Below are 12,258 nucleotides of genomic sequence, written 5' to 3'. Positions count from 1 at the left end.
ATTTGTACCACTATACACTTTCTCAGGATAAAATGAACAATGCATAAGCAATGCAGGTTAAAATAAACTATACACTGTGCATTAATGTGAATTAACGTTTTACTAAGTAAGTACTAATTTTGATTTAATGAGATGGTTTTTTCTACTTTGCAAAATTAGAAATGGGAAATAATAAATGATCTTGAGGCTGGAAGAGGGATTACATTAAATGATGCTTGTTAGCTGCAGTCTTTTGTCAATCTTTAGAGGTACTAGCAAATATCAAGCTCCACCTGACTCTGGCCACTGGGAGAAGAAGAGATCCACTTGCCTCATTGTCTGAGATGGAGAGAATCAAAGAGAGAATATCAAGGCCTGGGAATTTTCCTGTGATTTTATTTCCTTGTGGCTGATCATCATGTCTTCCTTATTACATAATGACCTGCTGGTCTGTATGTAGTATAATGCATTGAATTGCTTGTATTTATCCTGAAACAAGCTGATAATCATTTAGGTTTATTGCTTTGTTGTTACAATGGTTTTACAATCTATTCATATGGACAAGATAACAGCCATTTCTTTGCCAGATTTGTCCATTTAATCACATAGTTTTTTAACACACTTAACAGATTTGCATGTCAAATTAACCATTTTCTGACTTCAAGGAATGATCATCTTGACATCAGGCAGGATGGGTGTTGGCTAATCTCCCATCGGGCTAAGTGATGAATCCAGCTGGCAGTAACTCCAAGGGTGGCAACAGAAGAAAATATAGGCCTGACAAAAAAAAATAGTGACAAAATAGTTTACTTTTCTTGTGAACAGAAAAAAATATGAAAGAGAAAAGACTCAATATTGGACAAAGACAAACATCAATTTCCAGTTTCTTCAGGGAATTTCTACCCTAATGCGGTACACATCCTTAACAGCATGATAACAGTATCAGACTCAATGCACATCTGTACCATGCACTTTTTGAATGGACTACCATGTTGTTTTCAGTACTATATATTTATTGTTCTGTTGTTGTTATTATTTATTATGTTTGTAATGTACTGTGTACTGTACATTGTGGGTGTTGTCTGTTGTACTGTGTCATCTGCTGTACTGTGGATGTCCCAAGAGATTAGCATGAATAAGAATTCCAATGTACATGTATGTACATATGGCAATAAACTTCTTTACTCTACTCTGTGTTCCACTAGCAATTTTGGAGAAACTGGCCTTCTATAAGTCCTAGCCTTGCCAGAGCACACAGACACAGATACACTCACCATAAAGACTAAGACAAGATCAGACACTACACAATGAGTTCCCAAAATACCCAAACCTCTGCCCGCAGCTCCTAAACCTGTGATGAGTCAAATGATGTCTCCATGACAGTTTTGTCCCGGCTAGAATGCAAACCTGATTCCGTGCATAATTATGTGTCATGGTCTGTGCATGTGTTTTGTTATGGGAACCACCATTCAGTACAGAACCAGACATGGAGGTGATTATTACTGTATGAGAGTGGATGCAATTGAAACCCCTTTGTGTTTCAGGAGCTTTAGACCATATGGTATTCTGATAATTTGAGTATTTCTGTAAAAAATAAAAGATGCATTTTAATCTTGGGGAATGCCCTAAAGTGCTCTATAACTCAGGGGAATGCATTTAACATGCCCCCTAAATCAAGGAATGTCTCTAATGCAACCTTTAATTTGGGAGAATATAGTACCTGTATTGAGAAAATGCTTACAGGGCATCGTGCAAGTCAAGATAATGCCTTTAAATTGCTCCCATACCATAGTCAGGAGAAATACAACTAATGTGCTCCCTATATTAGGGAAATAGACTGACAGAGCCCCCTATCATGGGGAGATTACCTTTCACACTCACCTTGTTTTGATGGAATTCCCATCACATTTTGCTGTAGGGTAGCGTGGAGGTGCAGTGGTTAGCATTGGGGCTCTTGGTTTAATTCTGGACCAGGTGTGCTGTCTGTATGGAGTTTGTATGTTTCCCTATGTTCATGTGGGTTTCCTCCCAAAATCCAAAGACATACTAATAGGTTAATTGGCTTCTGGAACTGATTTGAGTGTGTGCCCTGTGATGGACTGGTATCCTATCCAAGTTGTATCCCACCTTGTGCTGGTTGCCTGCTGGGATAGACTCCAGTAACTCCATGACCCTATATTGGATACATTGGTTAGAAAATACAGTAGATGAATGGATGTCCTCTTTAGTCAGAAACCTATACTACTATTACTGATTGTAACCTTTCCAACGATCTGTTGACCCAGAGCAGAAAGATTCATCTTATTGTTGTAGTGGATCAACTTACAAACTACACTTAAAGCTTTATTATTAAATGTAGAAGCTTGATGTAGTTTCCTTCGCTGTACTTTCTTTTGTGGACAATCATGTTTTTATAGCAATTGCAAGGATTTCTTTGTGCGACAGATGCCCTGATTTAATTCAACAGAAAATGTGTGAGTTCACATGTAACACCTTTTCTGTGGGACTGTTCATGTGAAGTGCAGTAATGGGATAGCTTGGTCTGAAGTGACACACACTATTGGGGGGGGATCAGGCTGTAAAGGTCAGTTGCCAATTGCCAATTTTTTCAGCTAGTCAGTATAATTCTTTACACTTATACAACGCCTTTCTGGACACTCCACTCAGAGCGCTTTAGAAATAATGGGGACTCCCCTCCACCACCACCAATGTGCAGCACCAACCTGGATAATGCGACAGCAACCATAGTGCGCCAGAAAGCTCACCGCACATCAGCTATCAGTGGGGAGGAGAACAGAGTGATCAAGCAAATTCATGCATATACTATAATTTGCCTGATTTCTTATTTGAATTTTTTATTCAGATTTTTAAATGTGTTTTTGGGGATTTAAGGATTTGGGAGCTCAAAGCTATATTTGTGAGGGGCAGTTGAGCATTTTTACATATCCTTTTCTGTCTGTTTATATGTAGTCATCAGCAAAAAAATGAGCTTATTTTTCTTCCATCATTTACTCAGGTGCTCTCCGTTACATATGTCCCGTAATTCCTTAGAGTCGATTGTGCTTCACTACTGCGTGTAAATATCTTTAAATGCCAGTTCAGAATGCGATGTCCTATAAAGTGCATCTTAAATCACACATAAAGTGTAACAAAGTTCAAATCACGTCTCTTCTTCGGTTCCATCTGCAGGCGGCATGTTTTCACACATTTCAGAACCCTAAAGCCATCGCTTATTCCCACGTGTTGAATAAAAAAAGGTGCATTTAGCGTTTGACAGAATATGATAGGCAGTGGTTTTATAAGAACTATTCAAGGTAATTTCTGTTCAGCGATTGTAACTCTTAGTGCAGCTTAATATTGATATCATTAGCTTGTGCTTCCTAAACACTCGATTCGCATTTTCTAAACTGCGAAAGGGGTAACCTCAACTTGGTACAGTACGTGTGAATTTTGGAAATCTGATTCCATGCATTTCCGCCCCAGCGTCCTTTTCTCCGCTTTCCGATTGGTCAAAGAGCTCATTTTTTAGGCGGTAGACCTGCCGCTCATTGGCTGTCTCGTAAAAACATCATAGTGGGCGACAAACGGGCATTTTATGTGTGGTGATTCTTACACTGATTGGACCCATTTTAAGTCCCCTAAAAGGAGTTAAACCTTTTAATTGGATATGAGGGATATCCATCAACGATGAAGTTCTCTGGGCGCTGAGGTCAACAGCGTGATTGAAAAAAGGCGTTATTTAGAACCCTATTCCATTCACTGATTGGTGTAAAGCGCCATCGCTTTAACCAATTCTGCAATCTAATTGGACAGAAGGGAAGTCACTCAGTTGTCCTGCTGTGCGATTGGTCAGTATTGTGCAGGGAGAGGCGTGGATGTGCAGAGTATGAAGAACTGTTACTAGGAGGGCGGACCAACGCGGAGAAGAGACCGCAGAAAAGACCTCAAACAAACTGAGTGAAACACACGGCTAACGGTGAGTGAGTCGAACAAACTGGAGCATTTACCAAGAATCGATAGACGCTGGGTTAGTGTTGCACTCTGAGGTGTGATGGGGTGCCTGTCTCTGGGCTTGGACACTGTGTCTAACTACACAGTGCTGGATGAGTTCGCAAATCCGTACTTGTGCAATGCGCAGGGGCCATATGGCCGTGAGCTCGTATCGTAAGACCTGCAGTCTGTGCCACTATTATTCGTGCGTGTTAGTGTAGATTACTGATGTTTATTTGTGGCTTGCCTAGGTGATCTGCATGGTGTGTCCTTCTTACTTTTGACAGTCTGAGTCGCGAGTGACAAGGCAGAGATTGAACTGCAGCGCCTCGGTGCAGTGCGCTACCTCCTGCAGCGTCTCTGTAAGCGCTGACAGACTGCTGCGTAACTACCGAAATACATTCGGTATTCCCCATCATGAAACGTCTTAGTCAGGAACACATTGGTTGGGTGTTATTGAAAATAAGTTAGTAGCAGTGCTGTTACATTAGGAAGTGCGGGTCCACAAGAAGAATAAACCTGTTCAAAAAGTAAGGGGTCTCAGTATTTCAGGAATATTTTATTTCAATATCATTGTCGCTGCGGTGTAAGTCACTTTTCTTTACTGGACTTTACTCCCAGGACAAGCGGACTGTCGGTGGGTGGGGTAGCTGGACACTGACGATGCTGTATTCATTTGTAGCTATTATACTGCACTGAATAGGACCCCACTGTACTGGACTAGCTGGAATGCAATGTGCTGTTGCACGTTTGCTGTCGATCTGTACGGATACGTACTGTACGTTTCTCATAAGCACACCTCTTGAACATGTTGCCCCCTCTTGATGATGATTAACTATGACAAAAATTCGTTGAATAATAAAAAGCAGTTCTACTTTCTGCAGTAATAATAATAGTAGACAGAAGAGGAGGAGGGATTAAGGGTGTTATTAGAGGAAGCTCTCGCAGTCTCTCTGTCTCCAATAGGATTACTATCCAATCCCTCCAACAGATTACTGCTGCAGTCAGGAGTCAGCAGTCAGGCTGGAGAGCTGTGCAGAGTGGTAGGGGCCCGTTCGCGTTAATTCAGCTAGCGACGCAGTAAGCGCTTGGATCTAGTGCGATGTGTTCGGGTAGCCGCAGTGGGGTTAAACATTGTGAATTCCCCTTTCGAGTCTGAGCCATAGGCCGGGAGGAGTTGGGCTTGGCCAAGACCAGCAGAACTTCTCATGAGCTGATGAGTGGGGGGCTGACGAGTGTAAGTGAGGTTGTAGTTCTGTGATCCTACAGTACTTGGTCGGAAATGCAAGCATGCTCAGCAGACTGCCCTACCAAAGACCCAATGAACCACACAGTAAAGTTGTTTTTTTATAAATGTGCTCAAGAGGACTGGAATCCCCTGGACTTCACCAGCTGTGTATTGAGTCATTACCCCTCAGTGGAATGTTTAAGGCAACAGACCTTGATATATAATGTCCTTGTGCTTGTCAAAGTACAGTTGTCCTGTGTAGCTTGAAAACCTCGTTATTTATTTATTACTAGCCTCTCCTCTTGAAAGCTCTGGTGTGGATTTACACTAATGTGTCATTTTCTCCATTTATAATGCCAGCCCAGCGTATCACCATGTTCTTTGGGTATTCAAGACTTGGTGACGTGGAGAAACTGCAATGTGCAGATGGCTGCTGTAATTGATTTTAGTGGACCAGTAGGAGGTGTTCTTCTTTCTGAACCCAATTTTACAAACCTGGTTCCCCAGTATGATGACCAGAGATATTGTACTGTAGGGTGTTACTGTCATTTGGATAAGACATCAGACTGAGGTTTGACTAATTGTTTAAAAATTCCTTAGCATTGTTCGTAAGAGTTGGGGTATCCTATCTAAATTCCACTCTGTGCTTGTGCAGTCTGGCCTTCCCAAAGGTTTCCTCTTATTTGATTGGTGTAGCGGTTTTTCACTTCTGCCCCTGATCGAGGCAGTTGGTGCAGAATGGCTAATGTGCATCACCAGGCAGGTCCTGGTGACTGAAATGAGTCCCCTCCTACATGTAAAATGCTTTGGGATTGAAAACTCTGTATAAATGCTGGAAAATATCAATAGAACAGCACATACAGTATTATGTCCTATTGTAAATTATTGAAATCAATAGAATATGTTGCTTTTTTATGCATCTTGTTTTAGTATATTGTTTTTTGTTGATTGTGCATGTATAACTAGACTCTAGACTCAAAACCTTCTTGTTAGAAAGAACTTTACTTAACTGGCTCTGTTATTTACCCCTCTGCTCCTACTGTATTCAGTATCCCTATCCATTGTCTCCTCCCATTGTGTATTTTCATTGTGCATATAATATGTATTTTTTATTGTTGTTTTAAAGTGCTTTGAGAAACTACCATTAAAGATGCTATCTAAATTAAAGTTTTTTATTATTATTATAATAACAGGCTTCAGGTAGGGCCTGAATTGAATCGGACTGCTGTGAAGTGGGAGCCTGATGTCCGTGCATGGTGGTGTTAGCAGTTTGGTTGATAGCATGCTGCGAGGTGAACAGTGTGGTAGTACTGTATGTTTTCGAGTGCTGACTCGTGGTGTGGCTGCCTGGTGGTCGCTAGGCCTTACTTTTGTAATGACACCGGTGCTGTTCTTGTTTGCCTGGGATCTTACACTGTGGATATAACACTCTTAATTAGGCTGTTTTTGGAATTGTTCTCCTGTAGTGCTGATAAGGTTTTACTGTTGCACTGCACTAGTAGATATTGGAGTAGACTAGACTAAGACTTGTATGATAGATGGTAGTCTGCTAAAAGAGTATGCTTGTAGTCAGTGGACACACCTTGAAGGTCAGTTTCAGTTTCCTGTGTCATAAAAGGTTAGTTATTAAAGGATTATGTAAATTGGAGCTGGAAAAGATGTTTTCCTTCTCTCTGTTGGCAGTGCTGTGTTATGTTTGTGATTATCTGATGGGTTAGGTTGGTTGCTTTGGCGATAATTCAGTTGCATCTCAAGGGATTTCAGCCTGTTCTGTACATTTTGAGATGTAATCTGTGTATTGGCCCTATTCCATCTGGTTTATTGATTTATTTGTTTTGTCCTCCTGTGAGCACCATGTGGTATTGCTCAGTTTCTCTTTTAGGTTGCCTGTTGTGTTGAACTGCTAGACAGGTTATATAATGTGACCCAAGCTTTTCCCATATTCGGAAACAGCCAAGTTAGAATCACTGGTATCACTAAAATAAAATGCTGTATCAAGTCAAAGGGCCAGATTAAAAAAAAAAAAAGAAGACATCTTTTAAGATGAGACATAGCAGTGTCTAGTTCGGGATGACTTTGATTACCCTTCTTCAAAGGATTTTAACTGTTGAGTTTGTATTTATGAAAGAAATTGCTAGTTAACTCGCCTATCCTGTCTCAAGACTACAGACAGATTGTCTTCACAGGATGGTACATTTTCTTATTTTTAAGTTATTTTTAAAGCACTTCAATTTAATACAAATTCAGTAAAGCGTAGCTCCAGAGTAGCTAAAGGTAAAAACAGTAAGATGTTAAAATACGTTTTCAAAAAGGATGTGGTGACTCAGATTTGCCAAGGAAGAAGTCTGTAATTTGGGACTGTACGTATCACCTAAAGGTCTTTTTTTAGGGACTGGGGCAGTGAGAACAAGCTGGGCAGCAGATCTGAGAGAATGAAAAGGAATTCTCCTCCTGTCACTGGATGGTTTAAATAATACATTGCATAGCTGTCTTGTGTTACACTCTTTTTGTTAAGTGCATGAAAATAACACCATGCACCAGAGCTCAGAACTTAAGGCCCTGTGTAGTCTGGGGTAGAATTCACCAGTCATGTCCTGGACATTGTGTAAAATGACCCCAATGTAATGGTTAAATAGAAAATAGTGACTAAGGTTAATTTTAATTTTGGTGATAATGTTTCAAGTATTATAAAGACTTTAATTTCCGAATTAAAAGTGTGATTTTATTTAACGGTATAAAATTACCTAAGTGATGTCTCTTTTCTTCTTATCCTCATGAATGAGGATTCATATCAAGGATTGCAGTGTGCCCGTTTAAAAAATATATGGAAAAACAAGATTACCAGATTTGCTCACACAGCCGATGGCACAGGTCGGCGTCCCTGGCCTCATGCACACGGCCTTCTCTTGACATATTCCTCACCCTGCCTTGTGTCGTTAGTCTGACTGTGCTCCCCTGGCCCCTCTAATTGATTAAATTGATTTATGAAACTGTACAAGGGAGAAATTTGAGGGACAGCTGGATACAAGAGGCCTGTTATGTTCTCCTTCCCCAGACTAACCTCACTTTTTCTGTTGAAAACTTTTTTTCCCCCCAATCCGTATTTCATTTACTTTTACTTGTAAATGTTAAGTTTTCCAGAAAGTTCTTAATGCGTTGCAGTTCATGGCCAGTAGCACAGCTTTCATTCTGTCTCCTGGCCCAGATCTTCAGCCAGTGCTGTGTGTGTTGTGTAACAGTGCAGTATTTGCGCTGTCTGGTACAGGGGCTGCAGTGTGCTTTGGCAATAATCATAGGGTTGAAGACCGCAGTGGAAGTGTGTGTGTCTGAGAGATGAGAGGACGGAGGGTGACATATAGAGGGAAAACAGAGTGACAGGAGGTGGCAGGGAGAGATGGGGTGGGGGGAGGGCTAATCCCTTTCTGCACCAGATGTGTAAGTCTCTGTCAGTCGTGTGTATGGAGGGTGGGGGTGGGGGTGTTGGCACAGTCTAACAACTGGGACTCTGCCGACTGAGCCCTGTCATTTTTAGTGGCCGGTAATAATTAAACTGAATAAGTAAGTAAACTTATTCAGTGCGAGATACATTAAAATCTCACAACTCTCAACCTCTTTTTCTCCATTTTCAAAACTTGTATTCCGACCATAGGACACCGTTTTCATTTCCACATGAAAAGAAAGTAAAATTGTTTCCCTCAGTCCGGAGCTGCCGCAGTTGGGGTTTTCTCCAAGTCTCATTTATCTTTTCCCCATCAGATAAGCATAGCTGGACCTGCAGTCGGTGGAGAGGATGTCACAGGGTGGAAGGGAGTAGAGCAGAGACTAAAGAGCAGGGGAGAGAGAGCTCAGGGATTTTCATTCTTTCTGATTTAATGCTCGCTAGTTGCTTGGCAGCCATTTTTACATTTTCCTGATTTTCACTTAAGTTTTTGTAAGAGGTCATTTGTACTTCTAGGTTCTGTTTTGCTTTCTGCTGTAGTCTCGTGAAAGTATGGTGCTGGTGTTTTGATGGGGAGATGGAGCGCGGAAGTGTAGGAGTGAGTAAGAGGGGGAGGACAGAGGAGAGAAGACGGAGCTGTAACTGTTGTGGCAATAAGTGTATAAGTGTATACAGATGATAAAACACCTCTTGTATCTGTGATCTACAGACAAGGAAGAGAAACTGGAAATTAGAAGGAACAAGAAAGAACAGGAGTCACCTGTGGAGTGTAGAACCAATTTCTGATTAGTGTGCTTTTGTGTTATGTGAAAATAACTTTTCCTGTTGTGTGTTTTTATGGATTTTATTTTCTCCTTGTGGTCCAGTCTTCCTGAGTAGCTGTAATGAATTGCAGTTCAGTGTTGACTGCTGGGCTTTGGCAATACTGGAATTCACTGGTCATGCCAGTGAAGCACTTTAAGTCAACTAAAGTGAGAGGAAAAAGGGGGGGAGAGTAGGGTTGGTAAGTTCCTGTGTTTTAATACAATAACTGCTTCCTCTTTCAGTTATTCTCAAAGACGCACCTTTCTCCGAACAACCGTGTCCTGCCACACACGCTGGGCTTGTATCCATCATGTGGGAAAACCAGGGGGAAAAAAGAGAAAACCAGGGAGGGCAGCTGTGAGTCTTTGTCACATCATCAGCTGTTTGCGGGGAGAAATTAAGGAGAAATGGCTTTCAGAGGAGATGTAAAATTGTAAAAGAGGCTTCTGACTTTCCTGGTGAATCTCCTCCCACTAGAGTGCCCGTGGTCAAACTTTGGCAGGGGAGTAGTGCTCAGACTCTGTTCGAGATGTTTCAGTTTTTGCCAGCTGTAGACTTGCTTAAGTCTTTTCTTTGAAGAAATAAGCACAAGAATACTTACTCCTATTATCTCCGCATTTAGTCTATGCAAAGGTGCTAAGGTAAAAGTTCACAGTGCACTTGGCAATATGTTTCCTTGTGCTGCTGCTGCTTCCAGCTGGGAAAAGAGGCAAAGATCTTCATCTCGGCACACACTCCAGACTGAGAGACTGAGCTGACTGCCAGGTCTGGGACCAGTCCTCGTCTTTGAATTCCACTTCTGTTTCCAGATGAGTTCCCGCCTTGGACTGTCAGTTATGGTGCCACAGAGCACTCAATCAGATATCTGGCTTGAGTTTCCTGGGATAGCGCAGGCTGTGAATGTCACTGAGGTGACGGCTGTTTGAATTGATTCGGTAGCACTTTGAGGTAACAAAGGAGATGTGGGGCTCCACCTGCGTCTTTGCCTGTTCAGAGGGCAGGTTTGGTCCTTTTGCCTGAAGATCACACTTTCACTCCTGATTAGGCTTTGCCCAGCAGCAGAAAAGACATTGGCTGAGTGCCCTTAAGGGGGAGTGTTGTAACGGGGTATTGAAATAGGTGGGTCTCAGGAAAAACGGACAACATGCGATAATCGTACGATACAAAATCATGTTTATTTTAACAGTGCAAAGAAAAAAATATCTAATATATAAAACAACCATAAGCTTCTCTTTGAGCTGCTAACCCAATCTTCCATAGTCCCTCTCTAATAATAGCTGTTGCAGCTAAGCTGCTTACTGACTACAAAACTAGGTTTGTCTCAGAGACTCTTCCATATACTCACGCTATCAATTCCCCCGGGTTTGTCGGTCAGTCTGTTCTGTCAGGTGCAGCTTCTAACAGGTTCTTGCTCTCCCCTCAGCCTGTAGAGGTTGATATCATTTCCTTCCTGGTTTTAAGTGTCATCTGACCAGTCATCTTCCTCTAACTGGTCAGGTGACTGAGGATGGCAGGTCAGTGGGGAATGTGGTTCAATGAGAACCGGCATCTTGTGTCTAGCTACTGCCCTCTTGGTGTGTTTTAAATTAGAATGGGTAATTCTTACCGCACTTGACCCCGTGTGCTTGTGGTCTCGTTGTTCTTTTTCACTGTGGGCTCAGGAGCTCTCTTGGTGGGAGTGTAATGTAAAAAGTGTCAGGAAGCTTGACATTGCAGATTGGCTCTTCTTGTGCTAGTACAGTATAGGCTATTTGGACCAGTAGCAGAGAAGTAGAGAGGGGAACATTTTTTAAGACGTCTGATGTTTTTAGAACTGATTTGTTGGTCCAAACCAAATGTGAATTTTCTTTGAAGATGTTAGTATTGATTAGGAAGTGATTTTGCAGGTCATGATTGGAAGGAGGCGCGAGAGTACAAAGCTCGGAGACGAGAGGGGGCCGTGTGTGTCAAGTCTGCAGCTGTGCTGTGAATGGCCCTGCCTCGTCTGCTCTTGGGCTGGAGTCCAGGCGGTCAGTGTGACAGTGAGTCAGTGTGCCGCTCCCCGCTCAGTCAGCACTCTAAACTGGGACTGCAGTCACAGAGGGGGAATGGCTGGCAGCTGGGGAATGGCCCTGTGTGCACTGGGCCACACTGGTGCGCGCACACACACAGACACACACACATTTGCTGAGGTACAGTGCCTTGCGAAAGTATTCGGCCCCCTTGAACTTTTCAACCTTTTGCCACATTTCAGGCTTCAAACATAAAGATATAAATTTTTTATTTTATGTGAAGAATCACCAACAAGTGGGACACAATTGTGAAGTGGAACGAAATCTATTGGATTTTTGAAACTTTTTTAACTAATAAAAAAATGAAAAGTGGGGCGTGCAAAATTATTCGGCCCCTTTACTTTCAGTGCAGCAAACTCACTCCAGAAGTTCAGCGAGGATCTCTGAATGATCCAATGTTGTCCTAAATGACTGATGGTGATAAATAGAATCCACCTGTGTGTAATCAAGTCTCTGTATAAATGCACCTGCTCTGTGATAGTCTCAAGGTTCTGTTGAAAGCGCAGAGAGCATCATGAAGACCAAGGAACACACCAGGCAGGTCCGTAATACTGTTGTGGAGAAGTTTAAAGCCGGATTTGGATACAAAAAGATTTCCCAAGCTTCAAACATCCCAAGGAGCACTGTGCAAGCGATCATCTTGAAATGGAAGGAGTATCAGACCACTGCAAATCTACCAAGACCTGGCCGTCCCTCTAAACTTTCAGCTCAGACAAGGAGAAGACTGATCAGAGATGCAGCCAAGAGGCCCATGATCACTCTGGATG

At 42.2% G+C, this 12,258-nt stretch overlaps 1 protein-coding gene across 5 annotated transcripts in view; it reads left to right on the top strand.

The window, feature by feature from the left end:
- Positions 1-3,858: 3,858 nt before the first annotated feature.
- Positions 3,859-12,258, top strand: part of LOC148832802 (uncharacterized) — a 76,424-nt gene continuing 68,024 nt past the window's right edge. For 4 of the 5 annotated variants that reach the window (XM_088918489.1, XM_088918490.1, XM_088918486.1 and 1 more), the window contains exon 1: positions 3,865-3,955. The gene's annotated coding sequence lies outside the window, so the exon portion shown is untranslated. Of the gene's footprint in view, positions 3,956-12,258 lie in introns of all 5 variants that reach the window. The other variant, XM_088918487.1, reaches the window with a different exon arrangement.

The sequence above is a fragment of the Atractosteus spatula genome, chromosome 6, assembly GCF_055471065.1.
Source record: "Atractosteus spatula isolate fAtrSpa1 chromosome 6, fAtrSpa1.hap1, whole genome shotgun sequence".
Taxonomy (NCBI): Eukaryota; Metazoa; Chordata; class Actinopteri; order Semionotiformes; family Lepisosteidae; genus Atractosteus; species Atractosteus spatula.
This window is presented reverse-complemented; position numbering and strand designations above follow the sequence as displayed.